Here is a 22298-nt window from a genome sequence, read left to right on the forward strand (position 1 = left end):
GAGAAGTGGTGAGATGAGAAACGTTTCTCAAACACAGACGAAAACTGGGGGCTGGGGAAAAGCAAGGCAAGACCTTCTGAGTGACAGCCCCCTAATCATCAGAAAGAGGAACAGCGAAAGCCAGGGGGTAATAAGAGAAATGTAAGTAAAATAATAAGGAAAAAGGAAACACTAAGGAGAGGCTATTTGAGACCTATGTATGGATTGTGATAAGAGCTGGAGCCCTCTGAGCTTTCTGTCCAACGTTCCTGTGAGTTTCTTGGAATCCTCTCCAAGGTGTAAAATAAGCACAGGGTGGGGTAGGGTGGGGCATGAAGGGTGACAGCAGGGAGAGAAAGAGTAACTGTGATCCCGAAAACAAGGGGAAGGCCAGAGATGGACACGAGACACAGAGAGGGAGGGATACATCCAGGGAAAGAGACAGAAGGACAGAGCTGGAGGGAGACATTCAGAGAAGTGTAGACACAAATAAAGACAGAGGAAGAAGCACGCCAGCCTGTGTGATCATGAGGTGTCAATGGGATCACATATCAGGCATCAAAGACCCAAAACAAGACCAAAAAAATATCTATGTGAATGAGAGGGAGGGCAGAGTGGAGATCCAAAGCCCATCTGTATACAATTGGACATCCCCTTACAGAAGGGTCACAAGAAAAGGAGGAGTCACTCAGGGTGCATCATAGTACTGATGAAACATATAACTTTCCTCTAGTTCTTTAATGCTTCCCCACCCCACCCCACATCATCATCCCAATTCTACTTTACAAATATGGCTAGACCAGAGCATGTACACTGGTACAGATAAGAGCTGGAAATCCAGGACAGATAAAACCCTCAGGACCAATAATGAGTGTAGAGATACTCAGAGGGTAAGGTGAAGGGGAGGGGAGGAAGGGGGAACCGATCACAATAGTCGACATATAACGCCCTGCCAGGGGAATGGACAACAGAAAAGTGGGTGAAGGGAGACAGCGATGGGTGTAAGACATGAAAAAAATAATTCATAAACTATCAAGGGTTCCTGAGTCAGGGACAACAAAAAATGAGAAGCGGATACCAAGGGCTCAAACAGAAAGAAAATGTTTTGAAAATGATGATGGCAACATCTGTACAGATGTGCTTGACATAATGGATATATGTATGGATTGTGATAAGAGCTGTATGAGCCCCCAGTAAAATGATTTTAAAAAGAAGAAGAAGAAAGAGAAGAAGAAGACAGAGAGGGACCAGAGACAGGGAGAGAGCAAGAGATGTAAGAAAAAGCTTTTCCGAGGAGAGAGATGGAGAGAAGATGCCGTTAGCCATTGTTTGGTGCCATCGGTGCTGCTTCCAACTGAGAGCGACGCTGTGTACCACAGACGGAAACACCGCCTGGTCCTGTACCATCCTCACCGGGTTCTTGTGCCTGACCTCATTGTGGCAGCCTCGGTGCCATCCATCTTGTCGAGGGCCGTCCTCTTTCCCCTGAACCTCTACTTCACCAAACATGGCGTCCTTCTTCAGGGACTGGTCTCTGCTGACAGCATTTCTGAAACACGTGAGACCAAGTCTCACTCCCCCTGCTCTAAGGAGCGTTCTGTCTGTACTTCTTCCAAGACAGATTTGTCTGTTCTTTTGTCAGTCCCTGGTCCTTTCCGTAGTCTTCCCCAGCACCATCATTCAAATACATCCATTCTTCTTCGGTCTTCCTTAGTCAATGTCCAACTCTCATTTGCATATGAGATGCCTGACAAAAATCATGGCTTGGGTCAGGAGCACCTTAGTCCTTGCGGTGGTTAGTTTATTGTACCAACCTGGCCAATAAACACAGGTGGCGTTAATCGAAGGGCAGAGAGATAAATGGCTGAATGAGCCTCTCCTCTCTAGTTCTCGGGTCTCTTGATTTCTGGTGATTGGCCAGGCTGCAGCTGTTTTAGCCAGTTCCCTGCTTCAATTAGCAAGGCTCACTCCCGTAAGATGTCCCTGAGAAGAAGCCACATGGACCTACCCTGATGCAGCCCTGGATGCTGGAGCAGCTGTGTGGAGACCCCTGCCAGTGCTGAGATGCTTACACCCTCACTGACTCAGCTTTTGTCCTGCAGTCAGCATCATTGCTTCTGTTTTGTGAGATGGAGGAGAGCTTTGTGGATTGGTGTCAGAAAAAGGGTTCATGTTGGACTTGTGGGTTGGGATGTTTTCTTGATGTGTACTTAACTTTTATATAAAACTCTCTTTTATACATGAGTTTCTGTGGATTTGGTTCTCTAAAGTACCCAGACTAACATAGTCCTCAAAGTAACCTCTTTCATTTCAATGTTTTAAAGATTTACCAAATGCAATGATGCTTCATTTGATTTCTTGAGTGCTGCTTCTAGCAACATTGATTGTGGATCCCAGCAAGCTGAAATCCTTGACACAGGGTCTAAGAAAGGAGTTGGGCTTGTGTATGGGCCTCTATGTTGGGCTGCTAAACTCAAGATAAGTAGTTCAAAACCACTATCTGCTCTTTGGGGTAAAGAGGAGGCTTTCTACTGCTGTAAAGAGTTAGTCTTGAAAACCCACACAGGCCATTCTACCCTGTTTTACATGATCACAATGACTCAGAATTTCCTCATTGGCAGCGATTTTGGTGTTGTCCTGGTATAAAACATATAATATGCCTTTCTACATATAAAAGAACAAAGAAACACTTCAAGATACATGAAAATATGTGGGGGAAGAACGAGCCCCCCACAAGTAATCGCGGGTTCGATAGGTGCAATTGTATGGTTAAAACATATAGATGATAATACAATCATAGAGAGCATGAGAGATAGAAGAGAGATTGAAATATTGGAGTCAGACCCATTTCATGGTAGCATTGCTCACCTAAGCCCTGCTTGATGGTCCATGTGGAGGGGGGTGTGGAGGGAAGGAGGACAAAAGGAAAGGGGACCAGGCAGCAGGAACTGAGGAGAGAGGAGCCTAGTAAGTGAGAGATCTGTATGGCTAACCCAGACGTATAGACCTTTGGGGGCGTGCAAACCCACTGATTACAGGTAAAGACAGGCGTCACAGGAAGGGGTTTCACTATAGGTTATACAGTAATGAGAGGGGGTGGTCTAGGGACATACACGCAATAGGAAGAGGAGGGATTGGGGGTATGCATGTGACAAGATGGGAGGATCCTAGATTTAGGAATAACTTTGACCTGTTCTCTGGATCTCCATGGGAACCATTATCAGTCGGGTGTAAACCCCACCAAGCTAATGGTTGCAAGCTTCAGGGAGAAATAGTCCGTTGTTCCCAGCAGCAGGGAGCAGGCCCACCCCTGTGGTGGGGCAAGACAGCAGTCTGGCAGAGATTGCCTTCAGGGAGGATGCCTATAAGCATCTGACCTCCCCCCCATAGATAGGTGCAATTTTACGGTTAAAAAACATCTATCATCTATCTATCTATCTATCTATCTATCTATCTATCTATCTATCTATCTATCTACCTACCTACCTATAAAGATTATAATAAAGTCATAGAGAGCATGAGAGATAAAAGAGAGATTGAAATAATGGAGTCAGACACATTTCATGGTAGCATGCTCACCTCAGTCCCACTAGGTGGTCCATGTGGAGATGGATGTAGATCCTTGTAATTGGTTCCCCCTTTCCAACCCACCCTCCCTCTACCCTCCCAGTATCACCACTCACACCACTGGTTCTGAAGGGATCATCTGCCCTGGATTCCCTGTGTTTCCGGTTCCTATCTGTACAAGTGTACATCCTCTGGTCTAGCCAGATTTGTAAGGTAGAATTGGAATCATAATAGTGGGGGTGGGGTGAGGTGGAGGAACCATTTAGGAAGTAGAGGAAAGTTGTATGTTTCATCATTGCTACATTGCACCCTGACTGGCTTGTTTCCTTTCCGTTACCCTTCTGTAAGGGGATGTCCAGTGGCTTACACATGGGCTTTGGGTCTCCACTCTGCACTCCCCGCCTCATTCACAATGATATATTTTGTTCTGATGATGCCTGATACCTGATCCCTTTAACATCTCTTGATCGCACATGCTGGATTGCTGCTTCCATGTGGGCTTTGTTGCTTCTGAGCTAGATGGCTGCTTGTTTACCTTCAAACCTTTTGGACCCCAGACACTATATCTTTTAATAGCCTGACACCATCAGCTTTCTTCACATTTACTTTTTCACCCGTTTTTTCTTGAGCAATTTTGTTGGGGAGGTGAGCATAATGGAATGCCCATTTAATTGAAGAAAGTGTTCTTGCATTGAGGGAGCACTTGGATGTAGGCCCAATGTCCTTCCACTACCTTAATACTAAACCTACAAATATATGCACATAGATCTATTTCCCCAGCCTCATGTATAAATATATTTACATATGTACATGCCTGTATTTAGGCCTCTATAAATGTCCTTTGCCTCCTAGCTCTTTCCTCTATTTCCTTTGACTTTCCTACTGTCCCACTATCATGCTCAGCCTTCATTTGGCTTTCAGTAATTCCTCTTGGTTACATTAACCTTGATCATGCCCTACCAGGCCCCCTGAACCCTGCTCATTTCCGATTTGGATCACTTGTTGTTTCCTTGTCTCTGGGTTTGTTAACAACACTACATTTCCCTCGATTTCCTCCTCTCCCGTGTCCCCCCGGAACTGTTGGTCCAGTTTTTTCTCCTCCAGATTGTTCATCCAGCCTCTTATTTAGACAGACATGAGGAGATAATATGATGCACAAAATCAAGACAGAACAAAACCAAGCAACTATATACAACAAAACAACAACAACAACAAACCAGTGACAAAATAAAACAAAACACAATAAGAAAGAAAAGCTTGTAATTAGTTCAAGGACTATTTGTTGGCTTTTAGGAGTGTTTTCCAGTCCAGTCTGATGGGGTGCCAGTCCCTGGCCCCAAAGTCTATTTCTGGTACTCCCTCAGGACTTCCTTGTTCTGCTCCCTTTGTTGTTCTGTTGCACACCCTTAGTGTTTTGCCTCGGTGTGGTGGGATCAGATCGTGCGCAATTCCCACACTGTGTCTCCAGTGTTGTCCCCTGTAGGGTTATGGGTCAGTGAGGGACGTCGTGTCTCATAGTGGGGCCAGCCATGTGGTCCTCTCTGTGGACTGGCTGCTCTAATTGAGAACTCGTCCTCAAGTCCTGGTAGCCAGGATGTGCTCGACTCTCTCCTCTTCCCCCTTCAACTGCTGCTATGTGCGATATGTCGCTCTACTGGAGCTGCAGACCTAGTGCCTCTATTGAAATAAATTCTTCTGGGGGGAGGAGCAGGTGTCCACGTAGTAGTTGGGATTGGGGCTGGCTCCTCAGAATTCTCCACTGGTTCCGTAGTCCACTCTGGCATGCTGAATTCACATCTTGGAGCACTGGGTTGAAGTCTGTTCCCGCTTTCCCTGTACAGATATAAACAATATGGTCTCCTTCGGTGGTTTAGGGCCCTGTGCCCCTGCTAGCCATTTATTTTTATTTTTTCCCCATTTCCCTACCTCCTTTTTAGTTGGCTAACATATGTATCCCTGTATTTGGTCTGGTTCCTGTCATACTACCTGGTCCTCACCCCAGGGATGTTTGTGTACAGTATCTTTTCCCTATGCCCCCTTTGCATTTTTTAAGCTTACCTCAGAAGACTCACGTTTTACTTGTCCTTTTGTGCTTGGCTTACATCGCTTAGCATGATTTCCTCCAGTTCTTCCCATGCAGTGATGTGCTTCATACGTACATCACTGCTTTTTAGCGATGCATCGTACTGCATTATATGTAAGTACCACAGCTTTTTATTGCACTCCCCAGTTGATGGAAATTTTGGTTGTTTCCAATTCATTGCAATTGTGAACTGTGCTGCAATGAACACTGGAGCACAGATGTCTGGCCTTGGTTTGTTTCTTGCCTCTTCTGGGTATAAGACCAATAGGGTGATTGCTGGGTCATATGGTAACTCAATTTCCGTCTGTTTTAGATATCCCCAGATCGATTTCCATAGTGGCTGTACATACTTACTGGTTCACCAGCTGTGGATGAGAGTTCCTGTCTCCCTACTGCCCCTCCAACACTTGTTGCTTTCTGATTTTTTTTGAATTGGGTTACCTTTGATGGTTGTAGGTGGTACCTCATTGTTTTAATTTACATTTGTCTTATGACTAAAGTTTGGGAACATTTTCTCATATGTTTGTTGGCCATTCAGATTTCTGCCCTTGTGAAACTTCTGTTCAGGTCCTTTGCCCCCTCCTCAGTGGGCAATTAGCTTTTTTTTCTTTTTGGAAGCTAGCAGAGTATTATAGATTGTAGTAATAAGGCCTTTGTCTGATGTGTCATTGCTAAAGATGTTTTCTGGACTCTCTTATTGTTCTCTTGGTATAGTCTTTCGATGTACACAGGTGTTTTATCTTCAGTATATCCCATTTATCCATTTGTGCCTCCTCTGTGTTTCTGTCTTTCCCTATTTCTGATAGCCTATGTAATCCCTGTGCCAAAGTTCTCACATTGGTCCCAATTCCCTCACTGATGGTCCTAACAGTTTGGGGGTTAACTTCAAGGTCTGTGATCCACCTGGAGTTTATTCTTGTGCATGGAGTGAGATAAGGGTCTTGCTTCATTTTTCTGCAGGTAAATATACATGTTTTCCCAGCACCACTTCTTAAAGAGGGCATCTGCTTCCCATTGGATTTTTGGGGGGCCCTTATCAACGATCAGTTGTCTGTATGCTGATGATTTTACTTCTGGGTTTTCTGTTCTTTTCCATTGGTCTGAGTATCTGTCATTGCACCAATACCATGCAGTTTTGACAACTGTGGCTGTACAGTGTATGCTAAAGTCAGCTAACGCAGCCCTCCCACTGTGTCCTTCTTCTTGAGTTCTCTGCTAATTCTGGGCTTCTTCCCTCTCCATATGAAGTTGGTAATCAGTTTTTTCATTTCTTTGAAGAAAGATGTGGGTAACTGTATTGGGATTGCATTAAATTTATATAGTGCCTTTGGGAGAACTGACATCTTGACTATATTGAGTCTTGCAATCCACGAGCATGGGATCTCCTTCCATTTGTTGAGGTTGCTCTTGGTTTCTTGTAATAGTGTTTTGTAGCTTTCCTCATATAGATATTTTGTTCTTTTACTCGAGTATATCCCTAGATACTTCAGTTTGTGTTTGGCTATTGTGAAAGGTATCACCTTTTTGATCTCTTCTTTTTTTTGGAAACATTTTATTAGGGGCTCATACAACTCTTATCACAATCCATGCATACATATACATCAATTGTATAAAGCACATCTGTACATTCTTTGCCCTAATCATTTTCTTTTCTTATTTTACATTTTATTAGGGGCGCATACAACTCTTATCACAATCCACACATATACATTTAATTGTATAAAGCACACCCATACATTCTTTGCCCTAATCACTCTCAATGCATTTGCTCTCCAGTTAAGGCATCTGCATCAGGTCCTCTTTTTTCCCCCCTCCCTCCCTGCTCCCCCTTCCCTCATGAGCCCTTGATAATCCACAGATTGTTGTTTTGTCATATCTTGCCCTATCTGGAGTCTCCCTTCACCCCCTTCTCTGCCGTCCATCTCCCAGGGAGGAGGTCACATGTGGATCCTTTTAATCAGTTCCCCCTTTCCAACCCACTCACCCTCCACTCTCCCAGCCTCGCCCCTCAGAGCCCTGGTCCTGAAGGTATCGTCCACCCTGGATTCCCTGTGCCTCCAGCGCCCATATACACCAGTGTACAACCTCTGCCCTATCCAGTCCTGCAAGGTAGAATTCAGATCATGATAGTTGGGGGGAGGAAGTATCCAGGATCTGGGGGAAAGCTGTGTTTCTTCATCGGTACTACATCGCACCATGACTGACCCATCCCCTCTCCTAGACCCCTCTGTGAGGGGATCTCCAGTGGTCGACACTTGGGCCCTAGGTCTCCACTTTGCACTTCCTCCTTCAGTCACTATGGTATATATATATATATATATATATATATATATATATCAATCAATCATACACACACACATATATATTTATTCTTTTTTTTTTTGCATGATGCCTTATACCTGTTCCCTTTCGCACCTCGTGATTTCACTGGCTGGTGTGCTTCTTCCATGTGGGCTTTATTGCTTCTGAGGTAGATGGCAGCTTGTTCACCTTCAAGCCTTTAAGACCCCAGACACTATCTCTTTCGATAGCCGGGCACCATCAGCTTTCTTCGCCACATTTGCTTATGTACCTGTTTGTCTTCGGCGATCATATCATGGAGGTGTGCAGCCAATGATATGATTTTTTGTTCTTAGATGCCTGATAACTGATCCCTTTGGGACCACGTGATCACACAGGCTGGTGTGTTTTTCCATGTGGGCTTTGTTGCTTCTGAGCTAGATGGCTGCTTGTTTATCTTCAAGCTTTTGAGACCCCAGTCACTATCTCATTTGATAGCCAGGCACCATCAGCTTTCTTCATCACAATTACTTGTTCACCCACTTTGGCTTCAGCAGTTGTGTCGGGAGAATGAGCATCATAGAGTGCAAATTTAATAAAAGAAAGTATTCATGCATTGAGGCAGTGCTTGAGTAGAGGCCCAAGGTCCTTCTGCCACCTTAATACTAAACCTATCAATATAGACACATAGATCTATTTCCCCATTCTCATATATATATTTGCATGCACATGTCTTTGTCTAGACCTCCATAAATGCCCCTTGACTCCCAGTTCCTTCCTCCATCTCCCGTGACTTCCTCCTGCCCCACTACCATGCTCCGTCCCCACCTGGGCTACAGGTATACGTCTTCTCTACGCAACCTTACCCTTGATCATTTCCCACCAGGCCTGCCACTCCCCCCTAACTACCATTTTGGGTCCCTTGTTGTTCCCTTGTCCCTGTGTTTGTTAACACCATTTCCTTACCCCCCTACCCTCCCCCATCCCAAGTCCCCCCGGAACTGTCGGTCCCATTGTTTTTCCTCCAGATAGTTCATCCAGCCTGTCCTATTCAGACAGACCTGTGGAGACAGTAACATGCACGAAAACAAGACAGAGCAAAACAAAGCAACAGCATACAACCAGACAACAAAACAACAAAAACAAACCACTGACAAAGAACAAAACAAAACACTTCACAAAAGAAAAGCTTGTAGTTAGTTCAAGGGTCGTTTGCTGGCCCTTAGGAGCGTTTTCCAGTCCAGTCTGTTGGGCACCACGCCCTGGCCCCAAAGTCCACTTTCAGCATTCCCTGGGGACCTTGCCACTCCATTCCCTTGCTGTAAAAGTGCTTTGTTGTTTTCCTCATATAGATCTTTTGTTCTTTTACTCAGGTATATCCCTAGATATTTCAGTTTGTGTTTGGCTATTGTGAAGGGTACCACCTTTTTGATCTCTTCTGTGGTCTTATCTGATGTGTATAGCACTCCGATGGACTTCTGTTTGTTGATATTGTATCCTGCCACTCTGACAAAGTCCTCTATTGCTTCCAGTGCCCCCTTGTGGAACTTTTGGGATTTTCCACATATATAAAATCATATCATCTGTAAATAATGACAGTTTCACCTCTTCCTTCCCCAGACGAAAACCTTTGGTGTCTTTTCTTTGTTTTGGCTGTTAGCTAAAACCTCCAGCATGATATTAAATAAGAGTGAGGACAAGGGGCATCCTTGTCTGGTCCTCTTTTCCAATGGGATTGTGTTAGTCTTTTCTTCTTTGACTATCACGTTTGCTGTTAGTTTTTCATATATAGCTTGTATTGTCTTGAGAAACCTTCCCTTCATTCCTATCTTCTCACGTGTCTGAGACAGGAATTGGTGTTGGATGTTGTGGAATGCTTTTTCTGCTTCTATCAATATTATCATGTGGTTCTGATAGTTTTTCACGCCAATGTGGCGATTGATATTAATAGTCTTTTGTATGTTGAACCATCCCTGCATCCCTGGTAGGAATCCCACTCGGTCATGGTGAATTATTTGTTTTATATGCTTTTGTATTCTGTGGGCTAGTATTTTGTTGAGGATTTTTGCAACGATATTCATTAGGGAGATTGGTCTGTAGTTCTCAATTCTTGTGGAATCCTTGCCCAGTTTTGGTATAAGATTTGTACTAGCATCATAGGAGTTCGGGAGTTTGCAGTCTTTTTCTATGTTCTGGAAGAGTTTGTGGAGGATTTGTGTTAGCTCTTTCCCAAATGCTTGGTAGAATTCTCTAGTGAAGATATCTGGTCCAGGAGATTTTTTTTGTTGGTAATACTTTGATAACCTTGTCTATTTCTTCTATTGGAATGGGTCCATTGAGATATTTGACACAGTTTGGGGACAGCCTAGGGAGGGATTGTTTTTCAAAATAGTTGCCCATGTCTTCCAAGTTGTTGAATTCATTGTAGTACAATCCTTCATAGCATGGCGTAATTATCCTTTTGATTTCATTAGGGTCTGTTGTAATGTCCCTGTTTTCATCCCTTATTCTAGCTATTGAAAATTGTCCCCTCTTTTCTCTGGTTAGGTTTCCAGCGGTCTTTCAATTCTGTTCATCCTTTCAAAGAACCAACTTTAAGCAGCATTAATTTTTCCATAATTTTCTTGTTTTCCCTCTCCTGAATCTCAGTCCTTATTTTTATAATTTATTTTCTTTTGCTATTAGTAGGATTGTCCTGCTGACTCTGCTCCGGTTGTAAATTTTGTGCCAGCATATTAATCATGAGTTTCTCTTACTTTCACAGGTGTGCATGTATTGCTATGAAATTTCCTCTGATACCTACCTTTACTTTATTCCATTAGTTTTGGTATATCGTGTTCGCATTCTCATTGGTTTTCAGGAATTTCCTAATTTCATCTCTGATCTGTGCCAGTACACACTCCTTTTGCAGTAGAGATTTACTGATCCTCCAATTGTTTGCTCTTGTTTTCTTCATCTTCTGTTGCTTTCTAGCTTTATGGCACAGTGATCAGAGAGAGAGAGGGAGAGGTCTGTATGGTATCAATGTGCTTAAATTATGTAGATTCTCCTTATGCCCCAGCAGGTCTATCTTTGAATATGTGCCATGCGGACTCGAAAAGAATGTGAATTTTTTGGTTATTTGGATGAAAAGGTCTAAATATCAATCAGGTCAAATTGTATTGTTTAGATCACTCGTTGAGTTTCTTTCCCTATAAACGATCTTTCTCAGAGTGTGGTGTATTGAAGTCATCCACTATAATAGTTAAGGCTGTGATTTCATTTTTCATCTTTTGGAGTGTTTGGTTGAAGTTCAGCGGGTTTCTCGTTCAGGAAATATATGTTCACAATGCTTAGTGGCTCTTTGTCTACCATTCCCTTGAGCATAATACAGTGTCCCTCCTTATCTCTTCTTATGGTTTGCACTTTGAGGTCAATTTTATTTGAGATTAGGATTGCAACCCCTGCTTTTTTTAAATTGCTGTTTGCTTGGTATGCTTTTCTCTAGCCTTTGATTCTCAACCTATTTTTGTCTGTAGCCTTGTGATGTGTCTCCTGTAGGCAGCAGATTGATGGGTTGTGTTTTCTAAGTCAGTGTGCTAGCTTCAGTGTTTTAATGCCTGAGTTCAGGACATTGATATTCAGGGTTATTGTCTCCATCTGCGGACTCTGTGATCTCATCTTATTCCTTTTGTGTTGGGTGTTTTCCTATTTTACTTTCTCAATGTGTTGTGCATGATGTGTGTATCATTCTTGACTTCTTTCCATCCTTAAGCCAATGCTATCTTGGGTATATTTTGTCTTTGTTGCCCTCTGGGTGAGGTTGTTCTATGTGGGGGTTTCTTATTTATGCTTGCTGAGTGTTGTTCTGCCCATACTGGGTAGGCAAGGATCTTTTTTAAGGCTGAGTCTCTTCTACCGTATTATTTGCATTTTTCCTTGTCTAGGACTACTCTTCTCCATCAATCTTGATCAATAATTTGGCTGGATAGGGTATTCCTGGGTTTGTGTTATTTTCCTTCCGTTTTTAGAATATATTACTCCACTCTCCTCTTCTTCATAATTTCTGCTGGTAGGTCTGAACATATTCTAATTTGGGAAACTTTATATGTGATTATTTGTTTTTCCCTAACTCCTCTCATGATTTTCTCCTTTTCCTCAAAGTTGGATAATTCAACTATTATGTGCCTTGGTGACTTCTAGCTGGTGTTCTTTCAGCCTCCTGAATGGTTGCCTGGTTTTCATTCATTAAGCTGGGAAAGTTTCCCCCAATGAATTCTCTTTTTATTGTTTCAGATGACTTCTTTGTTGTTTCTTCATCTGGTAATTTAGTAATTCTAATGCTGTTCCTCTTCAGAGCATCAGACATAACTCTTAGGTTTTCTTCAGCCTCTCTGATGATCTTATTAGATTGTTCACGTTCGTTAAAGTCTGCTTGGCTGTCCTTCAAATCACTGGTGTGGTTCTCTGCTTCCTCCAGTCCATTCTCCAAGTCCATGTGTCTGCTTCTGTTTTTTGTTATCTCCTCCCTAAGCTCTTGTATTTCCCTTTGTGTATGGACTTAATCTCCTCTATCATTTTATCCCTTTTCTCTGTTATTTACTTCATATCCTGTATGATTTCAAGCAGCATTCTGAAAATTTCTTTCTGTGGTCATTCATGTCTAGTTCTTCTATGCATGTCGTTATGTTCAGGGCATTTTCTGCCATTTCCTTTTGTTTCTCCTGTTTTTTCCTTGAGATTGTTAGTGTTGGTGGCTGTTTGAATTGCGTTGTTTTCCAGGAGCCAGGTGAAATTTTCCAGGGAGACGAAGAGCACTGGCTCTCTCTGGGAGATTGTAGGAATGCTTCTTCAAACTGCCTACAGCTAATTTAACTATGGAATTAACCTACCACTTTACCTTCCTGTGGCTTCTCTCTCAGGGGAATGGGCCGGAAGGTTGGTGGGTTGCCTACTTTGTTGTTGTGGAGGTTGAACAGAGGTTTCTGCAGCAGCTTGGAATGTTGATAAGTGTTGGCCGAGCTGCCTTAGGCCTTGTGAGGCACTATAGGTAGGCGGGAAGAAGTTCCCCCAGTCATATGGGACACTAGAGGAGAAATAGGAGCTCCTCCAGCAACAAAGGCAGGAATACCCCTCGCAGAAATTTGTGGGAGTTTCCTCTGGTCAAGGTCGGCAGGGCTTTCCCCAGCCTCAGTCTAGCTGCACAGGGTGGAGCTCACCTAACTGGGTGCTGGATAGTTGTAAATGCCCTAGGCTAAGGGGAGTGGTCTGGAGGTTGGCAGTGGAGTGTGAGAGATCAGGAAACAGATAAAGAGTAGGAAAAAATAACTGACTGAGAGTGTTGGGGTATCGAGAGAAGAGAGGAAAACAAAAGTAACAATACAGCTGAGAAGCAACCTGCCCTTGGGACTGTAAGGGTATAGTCCCTACCCTGAGGCGCTGGCAAGCTGTGACTGTGTTGAGATAAAGCCCCTGTGCTGGCTCCAAATTTTCCTGGCCCAAGCCCTAGCCCTAGCTTGCCTCCACTGCTGCAAGTCAAAATCCCCCAGACCCTGAAAACCTTATGGATCTGGGCTGACCTATCTGTATTAAGCTCCGCTGTGATTCAGCAGTGTTGAATTTCCCTCTAAGTAACCCTCCTGGGCTGATTTCTGTGGAATCAGTCTCCTATGTGTTACATGGTTGCGATTTTTCTGGAAGTCCTATGTTTATTCTTCGAAGTAGCTTTTTTTTGTTGTCGTCTTGGGTCCTATCTATAGTCGTCCTGCTTGTCAAATGGTTAAGGAAGGCCTGGGCTGCATAGAAAAAGATCAACCATTTGAACCTTCCATCCACTCTACTGGAGAAAATACCCTAAGTTCTGTTCCCTTAACTATTAAACACTGTTATCGAGTTAATTCCTACTCAGATCGTTTAACCCACAGTCATCAAGTTGATTCTTGCTCATAGTGACCCTATAGTGTATAGGGTTTTGGAGTGGATACATTATTACCAGAGAAGATAGCCTCATCTTTTTTCCATTAGAGTGGTTTGTGTGTTCAAACAGTTGACCTTGCCATTAGCAGCCAGCCTAATGCCCAGCTCATAGTAGGAGCCTAGGAAACTCTATAGGTTAGTTCTACTGTCTTTCAGGGTGGTTCACAGAATTGAGTGAATCAACTAACAAAATTCACTGAGTCAACTATTCCTCTGGTTCCTTAAGGTGTCATCACCCACCACTAGCATGACCCCAGTGATGCCTCTCACTTCGGACTAGACCAGAGCATGTATACAGGTCCAGATAAAAGATAAGAGCTCAGGACACATGGAATCCAGGAGCAGGAATGGTAGTAGTGTTACTAGGAGGGTAGGGGCAAATGGGGAGAGAGGAAGGGAGGAAGGGGAGCCAAGCATAATGATTGACACGCAATCACACAACTGCCTCCGGGGGGGATGATCAACAAACCATTGGGGAAGGGAGACAGCGGTTGGTGTGAGATGTGGAAATAATAATTTACAATTTATTAAGGGGTCATGAGTGTGGGGTGGGGGAAGGAGGGATAAAAGTGGAGCTGATACCAAGTACTCAATAGAAAGTAAATGTCTAGAAAACAATGATGCCAACATATGTACAAATATGCCTGATACAATTGATATATGAAGAGCCCCCAATCAAATGATTTTTGTTTATTTATTTTTACTTTTCCTTTCAGACTCTCCCTTCATCTGTTGCATGCATGCCATCATCATTATTCTAAAATCTTTTAAAAAATAGTTTTATTAGGGGCTTATACAACTCTTATCATAATCCATACATACATCTATTGTCTAAAGCACTTTTGTACATTCATTGCTCTCATTATTATCAAAACATTTGCTCTCCAATTAAGACCCTGTCCTCAGGTTCTCATTTTTAATAAAACAAAAAAAACCCTTCTTCAGCCCAGCATCCTCCAGGCCACAGGGTGGCGCTGTGAGCCTGTAGATGATTCTATTGCGGGGGCCAGCGGGGAGGCTAATGTCAGGGTGGAGGAGTAGAGAGGGAGGCGACTGTGCAGGGAGCGAGACTACTGTGAACCCACATAATCCACAAGCTGAGGGAATCACTTGTGATTTACAGCTAAGGAAGCTGGGCTGTGGGGAGACGATGCAGTTACTGAAGTTCATGTACCACAGAGGAAACTGAGCTTGGATGTCTCCTCTGGCGCTGCTGTGGGTGAGTTTTTCTGAAGGTGTTGGTGCTGGGGTCTCTTATTGAAGGACATAACTGAGTGAAAATGACAATACTGATACTTGTACCAACCATGACAAGGCAAACAACCAACCAAATCCCCCCCACCCCCACCAAACAGTCCATTGTCCTAGTTAATTCCACATGACCGTCTCTTGTGTGACCGCAGACTGTAATCTGTTTAGCTTTCTTTCTTTCTCTTCAGACACATAAGGAGTTATCTCCATCACATGTCAATGATCAACACTTCTGATCTTGCGCATTCCTGCGTGTGTGAGTGTGCAGGAGTATAAGGGTAAAGGGAAAACCCCAGCCACTTTGATTAAGGGGGACTCTAGGAATGTCCTTTGTAACCCACCAGTCGCCTGGATTTCATCGCTTTTTTGGTGACAATTCAAGCAGCCATCACCAGCGATGAAGGCGGTGGCACCTGCTTCTCTGTGTCTAAGTGACTGAAGATTCTGTAGGCAATCGTGGGGTGCTTCTCTCTACCTTACCGTCAGAATTTCAGGGAGCAAAGTTTTTGATTAAAAAAAATAATTTTCTCGGGGGCTCTTAAGTGTATGAGTTTGAGGAGAAGGTTTTCTCAGTAAGAGACCAGCTCCATGCTTTCATTAACCACAGAAGAGGATCTTTCTGACACTTTACAGCCACAGGGTGTCTGTGAGAGCTAGTCATTCCCCCGCCGCCTCCTCCCCATTCCCTTCAGTCTCCCTTCTTGGTGTTATCCAGGTCATTAAGAACAACCAATAACACACAGCTGTGTCCCACCCACTCCTTTGACTCCCTACCCACCTCCCTGATGATGGTACCAGGTCTGGACTGGGCTTAGTGCCACAGCGAGTAAATGAGAACCCGGCTTTGATATCGGGAAGGTGGAGGGAGGGTGATGGAGAAAGGGGAAACAGATGCCAAAGTCTAAATGCAACCTCCTCCCTGGAGGATGGACAGCCAAGAACTTATTGAAGAAGATGTCGAATAATGTAAGATATGCTAAAAAATAATTATTTACAAATTATCAAGTGTTCAGTGGCAGGGGCGAGCAGGGATGTTGGTGAAAATGAGGAGCTGATACCAAGGGCTCAAGTAGAAAGCAGGTGTTTTGAGAAAGATGTTGGCAACATATGTTCGAATGTGCTGGACACAAATGATCTATGTATGGATTGTAAAAAGAGTTGTATGGGCCCCTAATAAAATGAATTTTTTAAGAAAAGAAAACCTGCTTGGAGAGGGAAAGGCTCAGAAGAAAGAGAAATACATTTAAGGCCCTCTTGTCCCTTCCAGGCAGGGTTCCATGCCTTCCCTAACTCCCCAGGGAGTGGAAGGAGCGGGTACAGCACCTTCTGTCTGTCTATCAACGCCCCCCCCCACCACACCCATGGGGTTCTTCTCAGCAGTGTGGGGCTGCAGGACCAGTGTTGGGCTGAGCTATGTTGGGCTGAACCCCAGAAGAACTGTACCAGGAGTGAGGGAGGGAGGGGAAGCAGAGAGAAATGTCTAGAGACTAAACTGGGTGTAGGTGTCCTGGAATAGGCACTGTATATGGGTGCGGACGAGACTGCTGAGTTAGAAGAATCCGGCCCTCCCATGGCTCCGCAGGGCAGGAGTGAAGGTGTAGATGAGTATTCTCGGAGGAGCCCGGGGCTGTCCCAGGAGCAGTTCAAGTATCTGCTGCCAGCCCCGACTGAGGAATCCTGCTCACATGGGATGAGTCCACTGGCTCCATGGACTTGAAGTGGAGGGGACCAGTCCCTTGGGTTGGGGGACCCCCCTGGCCGATGTGGAGCGGAAAGGGAGAGACTGCAGGGAAGGATGGAGTGTTCCCTACATTTGTGTGTTAGTCTGGCTGGACTAGAGAATCAAAAGTTTTTGACACTCATAGGTGTATAAGAAAGAGCTTTACAGCGTGGGATCCAAATTGGTGGTAAGGTGGGAGTGGCAGACCTGGTAGGGAATGATCAAGGGTTAGGCAACGAAGGAGTATAGTCTAACCTAGGTGGAGATGGAGTATGATAGTGGAGCAGGAGGAAAGTCAAGGGAAAGAGAGGAAACAACTAGGAGGCAAAGGGCATTTATAAAGGTCTAGACAAGGACATGTACATGCATATATATATATGAGGATGGGGAAATAGATTTATGTATCCATATTTATAGGTTTAGTATTAAGGTGGCGGAAGGACCTTGGACCTCTACTCAAGCACTCCCTGAATGCATAAATACTTTCTTCTATTAAATTGGCACTCTATGAAGCGCACCATCTTGACACAACTGCTGAAGCCAAAGCGGGTGAACAAGTAAATGTGGTGAAGAAAGACTATGGTGCCCGCACTATCAAAAGAGATAGTGCCTGGAGTCTTAAAGGCTTGAAGATAAACAAGCAGCCATCTAGCTCAGAAGAAACAAAGCCCATATGGAAGAAGAACACCAGCCTGTGCGATCACAAGGTGCCAAATGGATCAGGAATAAGGCATCATCGAAAAAAAAATACCATAGTGAATGAAGGGGGAAGTGCGGAGCAGAGACCCAAAGCCCATTTGTAGGCCACTGGAGATCCCCTTACAGAGGGGTCTAGGGGAGAAGATGAGTCAGTCAGCGTGCGATGTATCACTGATGAAGAATATAGCTTTCCACCAGATCCTGGATGCTTCCTCCCCCCCAACTACCATGATCCGAATTCTACCTTGCAGGACTGGATAGAGCAGAGGTTGTACACTGGTGCATATCAGAGCTGGAGGCACAGGGAATCCAGGGTGGATGATACCTTTAGGAAGAGGGGTGTGAGGGGCGATACTGGGAGAGTACAGGGTGAGTGGGTTGGAAAGGGGGAACCGATTACAAGGTTCTACATGTGACCTCCTCCCTGGGGGATGGACAACAGAGAAGGGGGTGAAGGGAGACGCCGGATAGGGTAAGATATGACAAAATAATAATCTAGAAATTATTAAGGGCTCATGAGGGAGGGGGTTGGGGGAGGGAGGGGGGAAAAGAGGACCTGATGCAAAGGGCTTAAGTGGAGAGCAAATGCTTTGAAATGATGAGGGCAAAGAGTGTACAGATGTGCTTTATACAATTGATGTATGTATATATGTGGATTGTGATAAGAGTTGTATGAGCCCCTAATAAAATACTGAAAAAAATGTGATTATACACTGAACTGTAAGAAATGGTTGAATTGCTGTATGTATTCTGTGTATATTCTCAACAACAACAGAAAGAGAACTTTACATAAAGAGTAACTGAATATTGAGAAAACATCTCAGCTCAGTCCAGATCCAGCCCTTATGTCTGATACCCATCTATAAATTCCTCTTCAGACTCAAGAAACCCATCCAATGACACCCAGTGCAGGATGATCATAGGCAAGTCCATGGAAGATCTTGTGGATCCAGTGGCCGTGGAAGCATCTCAGCTCTGGCAGGGGTTTCCACGTAGCTTCTCCATTTGCGAGGCTGTGGTTGCCATCAGTTATCTCCATGTGGGTTGTCAACTTTGCAGGGAGTGAGCGTGTGTCCGGCCTCTAGTGAGCTATGTATTTTCCTTAGCATCTCCAAATGAGGTCATCCAGCTGAGACCTGATTGACAGGCTAAGCCCCGGGCTGACCTCCACCCCTTCACTCGCAATCCTCTCAAATTGTCAACAGATGCTGTTAGGACCACACCTTGTGATGGCTGAGCCACTGGAGCCGTGGAGGAGGTGGCTGCTCCACAGACCAAATGGCAGGAGGTAGGGTCAGAGTGGAGAGGACACATAGGTAGAGAGGCAGAGGGTGTTCCGGAAAGAGTGACTGAGTGGCGCTGTACCCATATTCACCCAGAAATTGAAGATCCCAAAGATGGACAGGTGGGAAGAGGGTGGAAGTAAGGGAGAGGGCTGGTCTGGATTGGTAGCTGTAGGAAGGAAGTTAGTGTAGGCTGGAGAAGAGCTCACAGCCAGGCCTTGGCCTTTATCCCCCTCTTCTCCAGGTCACCATGCTGGCCATCAGTGGAGATTTCTAAGAAAACTGGGCATGGAATGCTGAGCCCTGCTAGGGAGGTCATCTGGTGTCAGCCCTTCTGTGGACTCTGGGAGCAGCACTCGTCTCTGGCATCGTGCTGAGGGTAAATCAGCACTCCTTCTTACAGCAGAAATCTTGGTCGGAGGCCATGGCGCCGGGGACAATAAGATCCCGGGCCTGAACTGCATGGTGGAAGGCAGCAGAGAGCCAGTGTGGTTTCTCGATCCCTCAGGAAAAAGACTCGCACATCCTGGGTGAGCAGGTCTGTGCCACCTCAGACATGATATTGATGGCATCTCCTGTGCACTTCTGGTCAATGAAGATGACTCCCGACAGCCAGCAAGCCAGGCCAGGCTGGCAGGTCTTGGTTGGCATGGGTACACAGTAGCTGGGCAGCAGCTCCTGGATGGGTCAAGGGATGGGACTGCTGCTGCCCCTGTGCTGAGTAGCTGTGTTTTCTAGTCACGTAGGAGCTGGTTTTCTCTCTGTCTAGTTTAATGAAAGGCAGGGTAGGCTTCTGTCTCTAGTCATGTAATGATGTAATTTTGCAGCTTGTGAGCAGATGTAGTCATTCTTGCACTTTGTGGTCTGATGTAGTCTTCTTCCACTTTGTGGTGTGAGGTAGTCATCTTCCACTTTGTCTGATGTAGTCTTCTTCCATATTGTGGTCTGATATAGTCTTCTTCCACTTTGTGGTCTGATGTAGACATCTTCCACTTTATGGTTTGATGTAGTTATCTTCCACTCTGTGGACTGATGTTGCTTTCCTCCACTTTCTAATCTGAAGTGATCACTTTTCTTTTTGACACTATGATGGCTTTTCTCATAAGGATTTGATCTTTGGCCCCTAACCACATTCGTAAAGGAGCAATGGATGTATTTCCTAGAGCTCTGCATCTGAGAAGGTTCCAGCTCGAGCTTTGATCTCTATTCCCACTGTGCGACCTTGTATAACTCACTCAACTTCTGTACACTATGGCTTCCTCTGCCAGGAGAACCATACAGATCACAGAACACTGGTCAGTATAGTGCTGGAAGATGAACCCTTAGGTTGGAATACATTGACAACATGCAGTTGCCACATCAATGCACTTAAATTATACTGAGGATGGTGAAGATGGCACAGGAGGAAGCAATATTTTCTCTGGTTGTCCTTGTTCATCATGAGCTGGCATCAATGTTGTAAGTAACAATAGCTGATGGAGTGTTCTATCCACAGGCCGACAGGTTACCAGGTGGGGGTGTAAAATGAGGTGTGACAAAGGAGTCTATCAATCCCCAATAGCCCACCTTTCACACCACAATCAACATGTGATGTTCTCATTGCTGGGAACTCAAATTCAATGTTCCATTAGCGATTGTCTCCCATTGCACTCTTCTGGTTATAGCGAGCCCTGGTAATTACTAAGAAATCTTTGTTCCTTTGTGCTTGCTCTTTTTTGTCTTTCCCTGTAAGTTAGCTCATACAGTATTTGTCCTTTTTTTTTCTTTTTTTTAACAATTTATTGGGGCTCATACAATTCTTTTCACAGTTCATACATATACATACATCAATTGTATAAAGCACATCTGTACAGTCTTTGCCCTAATCATTTTTTTCTCTTTTCTTCTTTTACATTTTATTAGGGACTCATACAACTCTTACCACAATCCATACATATACATACATCAATTGTATAAAGCACATCCATACATTCCCTGCCCCAATCATTCTTAAGGCATTTGCTCTCCACTTAAGCCCCTTGCATCAGGTCCTCTTTTTTTCCCCCTCCCTCCCCATTCCCCCCTCCCTCATATGCCCTTGGTAATTTATACATCGTTATTTTGTCATATCTTGCCCTATCCGGAGTCTCCCTTCCCCCCTTCTCTGCTGTCCCTCTCCCAGGGAAGAGGTCACATGTGGCTCCTTGTAATCAGTTCCCCCTTTCCAACCCACTCACCCTCCACTCTCCCAGCATCGTCCCTCACACCCTTGGTCCTGAAGGTATCATCCACCCTGGATTCCCTGTACCTCCAACCCTCATATGCACCAGTGTACAGCCTCTGTCCTATCCAGCCCTGCAAGGTAGAATTCGGATCATGGTAGTTGGGGGGAGGAAGCATCCAGGATCTGGGGGAAAGCTGTGTTCTTCATCGATACTACCTCACACCCTAATTAACCCATCTCCTCTCCTAAACCCCTCTATGAGGGGATCTCCATTGGTCGACACTTGGGCCTTGGGTCTCCATTCTGCACTTCCCCCTTCATTTAATATGATATATATATACACATATATACATATACACATATATACACATACATACACACACTTATATCTTTTTTTTTTTTTTTGCATGATGCCTTATACCTGGTCCCTTGGGCACCTCGTGATCGCACTGGCCGGTGTGCTTCTTCCATGTGGGCTTATTTGCTTCTGAGCTAGATGGCCGCTTGTTCACCTTCAAGCCTTTAAGACCCCAGACACTATCTCTTTTAATAGCCGGGCACCATCAGCTTTCTTCACCACATTTGCTTATGCACCCACTTGTCTTCAGCGATCCTATCATGGAGGTGTGCAGTCAATGATATGATTTTTTGTTCTTTGATGCCTGGTAACTGATCCCTTTGGGACCACTCGATCACACAGGCTGGTGTGTTCTTCCATGTGGACTTTGTTGCTTCTGAGCTAGATGGCCACTTGTTTATCTTCAAGCCTTTAAGACCCCAGTCACTATCTCTTTTGATAGCCGGGCACCATCAGCTTTCTTCACCACATTTACTTGTTCACCCACTTTGGCTCCAGCCGTTGTGTCGGGAGAGTGAGCATCATCGAGTTCCAATTTAATAAAAGAAGGTATTCATGCATTGAGGGAGTGTTTGAGTAGAGGCCCAAGGTCCTTCCGCCACCTTAATACTTGACCTATAAATATAGACACGTAGATCTATTTCTCCATCCTCCTATATATATTTGCATGTACATGTCTTTATCTAGACCTCCATGAATGCCCTTTGACTCCTAGCTCTTTCCTCCATCTCTCTTGACTTTCCTCCTGCCCTACTACCATGCTTCATCGCCACCTGGGCTAGAGTATACCTCTTCTCTAAGCAACCTTACCCTTGATCATTTCCCACCAGGCCTGTCACTCCCCCTTCTCTACCATTTGGGGTCCCATGTTTTTCCCTTGTCCCTGGGTTTGTTAACACCTCTTCCTTACCCCCCCTACC

The sequence above is a fragment of the Tenrec ecaudatus genome, chromosome 18 (assembly GCF_050624435.1).
Source record: "Tenrec ecaudatus isolate mTenEca1 chromosome 18, mTenEca1.hap1, whole genome shotgun sequence".
In the NCBI taxonomy this organism is placed as follows: Eukaryota; Metazoa; Chordata; class Mammalia; order Afrosoricida; family Tenrecidae; genus Tenrec; species Tenrec ecaudatus.